We start from the raw sequence: 9,344 nt of genomic DNA on the forward strand, positions 1-9,344 counted from the left end.
AACAAACGCATTTCTGTTCCGGAATGCATTCTGGAGCAGAATTTCTGCCCCAGAATGGATTCCATGCGCGCCCTAGGTGTCACTATAGCGTTCCGTCGATCCCCACCATCGCCGGCGCCTCATCCCTCCTTGGCTGACCCTTGTCCTCGCTGGAATTCCTTACGTCGCCCGCAGTCTTGCGATCAACTTTGGCAAATCCAAATTTAAGGTACGCTAGGGTGGGTGCAATCTTAGTATATAGTTTAAAATGCATGTTATTCAATAGTTAAGCCTTAGGTTATTCTAACAAGGGGCGATCGGTTCTAAGGCGGACCGTTTCCCACCTTGGAACGGGGAATCGACCCACTTGGTCCTGGACCCACTCACCAATTCAGTCTAGTTCCCAGGTGTGTCCAAGAACTCGCCGTATCTCCATTTTAAATCATATTCCCCGCAAGACTGCAACTGTTGTTGCATAGTCTAAACTACTACACGATTGATGTTAATAAAACAAATAGCTATGATCATCAAGAACCTAGTTTGAGAGGCATCAAGACGAACATGTGTGACTGAGTCTGAGCGAGAAAAAAATGAGAATTAGGTTCGGAAATTTGGAATATAAGAATTAAAAAAAATTGATCCAGTCCGGGTGGATGGGTCCACACTTAGAACAGGTAACCGGACCGATATTCATCGATTTCAAATTTTAAGAACAGGTTCTTGAGAACAAGTCGGTTCAATCTGGTTCTTTTGTACACCCCTAATTTTAACTATCTTTGTGATTTTCTCGAATTAGTCAAGGCATATAAGGGCGCTGGACCTTTGGGCCTAAAGGTCAAGTCCTTAGTATCGCCTCATTGCATCGTTCGTGGTTTATAATATGCGTGTTTCTATACGATATGTGTTCAAATTATAGCAAAAAACTTTGAATAAGATGTACGTTTTGATGCCACAGGAATTTTAATGACCATCATGCATATATCTCATGTTTAGAGTATAGAGCGCATTCATGGTTCATATTTTTAGGATTTTCATATTTAGGGCCACGCATGATGCATCTAGATTTAGGGTAATCTATAGTTTTCATTAATATAAGATAAAAACAACTAAATAGTGTCATTTGAATTTCATTTAAATTGTATCTAGATTTAAAGTAAATTCGTCTCATAACATGCTTATCATATAATGCACGTCATCAAGAATTAATTTTAGCAATCATTTCATATAGATAGTTTTGGCTAATAATTGCATCTCATGCATAGAGTTCATTAACATAAAAAGGAATGCGGAAAATGAATTAGAATTGCATCATTTAGTTGATAGTTATTTAATAATTTTCATGGTAAGTTTGCTAGGTCACATGGAGCAATTAAACCTAAGGATCTATTCCATGATTGGAGTTTCTCGCACTATGACATTGAACATAACCCCTGATATTAATTTATTCTAAGTAAACAAAGACTCTCTTAGTGATGTAATTGATAATTAAGTGAAATATTCTTTCCGAGAGAAGCCTTTTTTAGGGGAGCCAAGCAGTTGAATAGACAACATTTTTTGTTAAGTTGCATGTGTAACTTGTTATTATTGGATGGGAAAATTCCAAAAAGGGGCCCAAAGTGGAGTCATTTTCTCAAATAAGAGACTGAAGTGGATATTGTCTCAAATAAAGGCCTGAAGTGGCCAAATCGTTTCAAATAAGGGCATGAAGTGGCCAAATCGTCTCAAATAAGGACCTTTGGCTGGCCGATGACTATTCCGTCGTCGGAAAATGGGTATTTTAGTCAAAAAAATTTATAAGTATATTTTTTTGATTTTTTTTTACTTTCTTTTTCTTTTCCTTTTTCTTTTTTCTTTTTCCCTTTTTTTTTCTTCCCTCCCCAGCCATCACTGCGCCTGGCAAGCGACCTCCGCCAGCCTCAGGCCAGGGCCGCCCTCGCTTGTTGCCAGCGGAGGTCACCGAACAGACGTAGTGATGGCTGAGGTCATCGTCGTCGGGCGAGGGCCGCCCAGCCCACGCTAGCAAGGGTTGCCTCGCCTGGGCTGGGCGGGCTAGGGCGACCCTCACCAGATCCGATGAAGGCAACCCTCGTCCTCGCCCGCCCAGCCCGCGTGAGGGCTGTCCAGCCTGTGTCGGGCGAGGGCCGCCTCACATGGGTTGGGTGGACGAGGGCGACGGTTGCCCTTGCTGGATCTGGCGAGGGTCGCCCTCGCCCTCTCCTAGGTTGCCCTTACTGGCATCGAGCGAGGGTCGCCTCGCCTGGGCTGGGCGAGCGAGGGCGACCCTCGCCAAATTCGGCAAGGGCAACCCTCGCCCTTGCCAACCCAGGCGAAGGCGGCCTCCGCCTGAGGCCGACGGAGGGAAGAGAGGAAAAAAAAAAGAAAAGGAAAAGGAAAAGGAAAAGAAAAACAGATAAAGAAATAAAAAAAAAAAAGTAAAAGACGAAAATACCCTTTGACTGGTGAGGTTAGGTCCTTATTTGAGACTATATAGCCACTTCAAGCCCTTAATTGAGAAAATAAGGGCACTTCAGATCCTTATTTGAGACAAAATCCACTTTGGGTCCTTATTTGAGAAAATAACTCCACTTCAGGCCCTTTTTTGGAATTTTCCCTTATTTCATTTTTAATTACCTGATTTTGAAATATTCTTTGCACGTAACTAATCCATAGGTCGACATACAAAGGGAATACATCCCGATGGATGTAACATCGGAGGGGTAATGGTCTCCCGATCGTGAACTAAGATCTCGTGCATGTGAAGATTTTCTCGATACTTTTTCGAACCTGTAATTATTTTCCCAAAAATATTTTCTTCTTTCAAAACCCTAAATTATATATATGGCCGAATGAGAAAAATATAGGCTAATAATTTCGACCAAAAAAAACGGCTAATAATAACATTGCTCCAACAATTTTAAAATTAAGAATGCAATTTGAAACAAACGTCATTTAGTAGATTGCTATTGCATACACTCACACTAATACATATTTTTGCACGTCATTAAGTATATTTTCGAAAACACAAAACTCGCACGGCACACGAAGTCATGCCGGGGTTTGAGGCGATATGGATTTCGCTTGATTACGTCTTTGGATAAATCAAATTTGCATTTTTAATTTTCGGAAGTTGTTAGATAGTTGAATTTAAAGGTATTAATTGAAAAATATGATATCAAAAGGGTGTTGAGAGGACGGTAACCCCTCTCTTAATTGGCACCAATGCAAAATGTTTAGAACTGAATTGGCACCAAAAAAAGGTTTAGGACTAAATTGGCACTAATGCAAAAAGTTTAGGACTTTTTTGGCACTTTTCCCTCTCTAACAGCACAAGCACCTAGGTTTTCTAATCATCCTAGTTTTGTTTATAAAATGATTGGTGACGATTCCATTATGTTGGTTTTATTTTCCAAACCCTAGTTTTCAAAATTTTCCCCAATGTAGCACTTCTTGGACCCCGATTTTCCAGGGAGGCACTACCCACATCTTATAAAATAGAAGAAAATCAACACGGGATTCAAACAAGGAAAGAAAATCTCCGCATAGTACTGCAATAGTTCAATTTCTTGCATTTTTCCCATAAGAAAGCTAGTTGACTTTCCAGTACAATGTTGTACTCACAGTCCACGTTTGCTCGCTACAAGCGTGGGAATCGCCGGTACTCAAGTTTCAAGTACATTTTGGTGTAGTACTAGATCTTTCAGCTCCGTGCTATTTAAAGTCCAAAGGATTCACAAATGCAAAAGCGCAGTGTCAACGCATGATGCATTTACCAGAGTATAGCCCCACAGAAGCGACATGAGATCACATCGAGCTTGTGCATCGACTTCCGATGTGCTGTAACTTGGCATTGTGTTGGAAGTGTTCTCAGGTCGCCCCTGCTGAGCTTTCCTCGGCTGTCTGATAGTTACGATCAATGGAGGCCAATGGGCTATCCTCTAGCAGTTAGCTGGTACTCTATTGAATTTTGAATTTGTTGAGTTTGCTGTGTATTTAGCTGTAGAAGATGATGCTCCCAGACTTGTTTGCATGGTGATAAAATTTGTAAGCATTTTATTGGCGTTATTATTATTCCCGTTCTACGATTTTAATATTTTTAATTAAACATGCTTGACAAATAGAATGTGGTTCTAAATATCTTTTTATGAGTGATTATTTTCAAATTGAGAAGGTGCACAAGTCAAAGGCCGAGTTCAAGAGAAGAGAAGTCCCGCATCAAAGATAGTGAAATGGTTGAGCGATTAATAACATGGTCCCGTTGTCTTAATATTGGATCTCCTTTCACTTGGCGTTCTGGGTTCTATACTCTTCTAGCAACTCCACTACAAAAAAACACCGGATTAGCAACGAAATTTGCGACGGAAAATTTGGAAAAATCCGTCGCAAATCGAATTTGCGACGAATTTTGCGACGGAATTTCCGTCGCTACTAGGTCGTCGCAAAATTTTGCGACGGAAAATTTAAAAGTTCGTCGCAAAATTGCGACGAAAATAAATTCGTCGCAAAATTAGTCGCAAATTAGCCACGAATACAATCCGTCGCAAATTTGCGACGAACTCTATCCGTCGCAAAATTCGTCGGAAAATTCGTAGCAAATTTCGTCGCAAATACGTCGCAAATTCGTCGCAAAATTTCGTCGCAAATTCCGTCGCAAAATCGTCGCAAAATTCGTCGCAAAATTCGTCACAAAATTAGTCGCAAAATTAGCGACGAATACAATCCGTTGCAAAATTCGTCGCAAATATTTCGTCGCAAATTATCGACGAACCGTCGCAAAATTCGTCGTAAATTTCATCGCAAATTTCTTTGCAAAATGTATTCGTCGCAAATTAGCGACGAACTGTAATGATCGCAAAATTCGGCTTAAAATATTCGTCGCTATTTTTACATCATTTCGGCCATAAATTCTTGTCCATATCAAACAAAGGAGACAATGACATATAATTGAAACAGAAAAACGAACAAACCATAGATTCTGACAAACCAGCCACAATGACATATAATTGAAACAAATAACTGAAGAAAAGTTGCAGAGTCTGACATGATGCTATTTGATATCCAATCTTACAATACATTCAAAACATGAACTAAGAGACGGGACAACCATAGAAGACGCAGAAAAACCATACACAAGAAGACGCAGCTTTGGTACGATGGCAGGACACCAAAAGTAGTCACTTTTGTCGAGACCTGAGGAAATGTCGATACATAAATCAGTCCAGAATATAAAAGAAGCGTTTATGCATGGATGTGAAACTAGGTGTAAAATAACAAGAGGGTTAACAAAAATACGTTTCAGGATGAACATAAATGTTCTTACATATGAATATGAGTGAAATTATGAAAAACCAAGATTATGAAGCAAGCTTACCCCCAATTTTGAGAATTTTAACTAGAAAGACTGGAGAAAATCATCATCATCATCAGCATTATCGGCATCAATGTGTTGGTCATCATTGTGCCCATCACCTATTGGATTGGCTGGAGGTACAGGAGGATCGTCATAGCGATTGAGGTTAAGGTGTCGCATAACAAGTCTCATTTGTTGTTCCAAGTTATTTATTTGTTCGTCCTTCTGAACAAGTAAATTATTCAGACGATGCACTTCTTGGGTCAATTGCTCGTCTTGTCGTGGCCTCCTTCGACCAGTCGCAGTGGATGATGAACTTCCAGGATTATTCGGCATGTACATCCTTGACAACGATCCCATTCTAAATATTTTCCCTTTTTTCACCCCACCCGTTGCCTCCATTCATAATGCCATATTATCAACTGGTGGCCCGGACTCAGGACAATCATCACTACCACTAGCACTGCTCATTAAAAGTTCATCATATTTTTCCTACATTAACAATGTAGATGAAAATAAAATCACTATATATATATATATATATATCTACCATAAATATTGAAAGAATTCACGGTTTTCATTATAGTTTACATAGAAGCCAAAGTATAACCTTACATACCTTAACAGCTTTTGCTCGATCGCCAGTCCATGTCTTATCTTTCTTTTGAAATGTGCGTTCAAATGTAGCTGCAAATGTCGGTTCCGTCCCCAATTCTTGTGCCTACAAAATGTAAACATGAGTAATTGAATTAAATTAACTTATAACTCATTTAACAGACTTACCAGTCGTTTGCGATGCTCCGCAATGTTGATAGAGCCCCCAGCATATGTGGCTGACCCATCACTAGAACTAGAAGATCGATTCTTCTTATTCTGCTCACAGAGTTGCCGACTCTGTTCAGATGCCCAAAATCTGTTAATTGCCGCCCAATTGTTAGCTGTAAAGAAAGACGGCTTCACTTGCTTGATCTTCGCTCTATTCATGACATTTCGCATAAAATCACCGTTTTTCTTATCGAAAATTCTTCTCACTTCATTGTCTTCCGCTTCCTCCCACTTGAACTTCCGCTGCAATGAATAAAAACACAAATTGAAAGTTATTATGATGATCACATATCCATAACCATGCACCAGACAAATATAGACAGATTTTGTAAAGTTCATGTCGGGGAAAATATCTGGTCCTTTAGGTATCGAAAACTACAGAGTTGTTCTGTTCCCTTTACATCATTCTTGACCATCAATATACTACACCAAACTTAATTGGTGAGAAAATAAAATATGTAAAACTTACCTTGAACTCATTCCACTATATTTCTTTCACTTCTTGTGGAACACTTCTGTAAGTAATATACTCTCCCATCCAAAAGTTTCTTACTATTTTGTTCAATTCCCTCACAACAGACGGAGCATCCGTGAATCTGCAATCATACGAATATTGTGCAACATCAACAATTCAGTTGACATCAATATCTAAAGCCCTAAATATTACATATACTAAAATAAAATGAAGTACTTACGAATCTCCAAATGGGCATATGAAGAATCGGTTATCTTCTTGACCTGTGTTTCCGTCAATGTTCGATTGTTCCGCCGAATAATGGGGTGGAACGGAAGGAGAGGGAGCTAAAGGAGATTGAACTGGAAGAGATTCAGTTCGCATGTGGCCAAGTCCCGTAACATGTTGTTGAGTGTTGGAGGAAGGGCCAACGTGTCCATATTGTGACGGACCATATTGTGGTTGAGGGTTAGATGACGGGACAGGGGAAGAGGAAAGGGCCGGGGACGAGGACGAGAAAGAGGCTTGTCTTCTATACGAATGACCTCCACGTTTATACTGACAAGTAGGAAGGTTATGCGAATATGTAAAGAACTATTGACACGTATTACGGACACATAATGATATACATGACGAAGCTTACCATTTTGATGGAAAGACTGAGAAAATGTTTCCTTGAAATGAGCCAATGTCGAGTGCTTATGACGTGCAATTTCCTACGAACAAATATACTATGAATCCCATTCATTTTGATATGAAACATCAATATATGAGCACGATATGGGTGGCCACAGGTATCAAACATCACTATATGAATCGCATTCATTTTGATTAAATTTTTTTGACCACGTACAAAAATTTAAATTTCACTGAAAGTGGGTGGCCACAGGTATTCTAAGTTATTCTGTAAAGTTTTGTAAGAGAAAAATTGTTATTATTGTTAAAAAAATTTTGGGACCTAAAAAAAAAAAATTTCACTAAAAGTTGGTGGTCACCGATATTCTAAGACATTCTGTAAAGTTTTGAAATTTAAAAATTTTTAGAATTTTTAAAATATTATTTTTTAATATAAAATTTTTCCCGTGAAATAAAAAAAACTTTCCATACTAAAATTGGGTGGCCACAGGTAGTATAAGCTATTAGGTAAAGTTTCCAAAATTTTTGTCCTTCTTTATTTTAATAATTTTTAGGGCACGTTAAAAAAATTAAATATAACTAAAAGTGGGTGGCCACAGGTATTATAAGCCATTCCGTGAAGTTTTGAAAATTTTTAAATTCTAATTTTTTTTTGGCAACCTAAAAAAATTTAAATTTCACTGCAAGTTGATGGCCACATGTTTTCTAGGCAATTCTATGCAGTTTTGAAATTTTATATTTTTTTAAAAAATTTTTTTCACCCAAAAAAAATAAAAATTTCCCTCACAATGGGTGACCACATTTATTTTAAGCCATTTTATAAGGTTATGAAAATTTTTAATATTTTAATATTTTTTGTCCCGGAACGTTAAAAAATCTAAATTTCACTCAAAATGGGTGGTCACTATTAATTTTTGCCATTTTGTGATATTATGAAATTTTTTGTTTTTTAAAAATTTTAAAAAACTTTTACGGTCAAATTTCATATTTGTTGTCAACATATACCGTTTTTTTAATTTTCCGTAATTTTTCATGATTTTTTATAGAATTGTTCAATTTTCAAGCATTTTCTGTGAAAACGCTTAATCAATCACCCTATCGTCATTTAACGCTTAATCATCCACATAATAGACAAATTAACCAGTCGACCATCGATCAAAGCCACATGCAATCCTGAAATCGACCCGTAACTTAGCCAACGAAAAGTGATCCTAAATAATCCCTAAACAAGTCCGACTAATTACCTAATTATACTAACTAGGGTTTAGGGAGTTGCTTACTTAGTTTAAGGACAACAAAAACCGGCCGATCGAACAGTGGCGGTCCCGGCGCGGGCATGGGCCCAAATGGTGACTAGTCGGCCAGGTGCTCGGCCACGACCGGGCAAACGACGGCGGAGCTCAACGGCGACGGCGTCGGGCGGCGGCGATGGCGTCGGGCGGCGGGCGGGACGGCGTCGGGCCGACGACTAGGAGGCGGGTGGCCGGCGGCAAGGAGAGGCGGCGGCGACGATGACGACGGCGTCGGCGGCGACGGTGGCGTACTCCCGGCGAGGGCGGCAATGGGCGGGGGTCGCCCGGCGAGAGCCTCGGCCGGATGATGGTGAGGGCGGCGACGGCGACGGGTAAGGCCGCCGGGCCGTGGACGGGCCGCCGGCCGCGGGCGGGCGAGGGTGGCGAGGCTGGGCGGCGACGGCGGCGGCTCCCTGGCCGGCGCGGCAAGGCTTCGGGCCGCTCGAACGCGGCGAGGGCGGCGAGGCGGGCCGAGGGCGAGGGCACGACCCGGGGCGGGCGGGCGACGGTGGGCGGGCCGCGGGCGGCTAGCCCGCGACCGGGCGACGAGCGAGGGGCTCGCGGGGCGACCGGCGACGGGTAGGGGAGCTGCGGGGCGGCCGCGAGGCCGGGCGACGACGGCTACGGCGACGGCTGCGACGGCGAGGCGCAACCCGCGGGGGGCGGGCGACGGGCCGGGGCGGCGAGCGACGGGCGGGGGGGCTGCGAGGCGGCTGGCACGGCGACCGCCGACCGGGCGGGGGCTCGCGGGGCGACCGGCACGGGCGGGGGAGCTGCGGGGCGGCTACAAGGCTGGGCGGCGACGGCGACG

Source organism: Syzygium oleosum, unplaced genomic scaffold (genome assembly GCF_021117445.2).
Source record: "Syzygium oleosum isolate NSW1041296 unplaced genomic scaffold, Sole_v2.1 Sole_v2.01, whole genome shotgun sequence".
NCBI lineage: Eukaryota > Viridiplantae > Streptophyta > Magnoliopsida > Myrtales > Myrtaceae > Syzygium > Syzygium oleosum.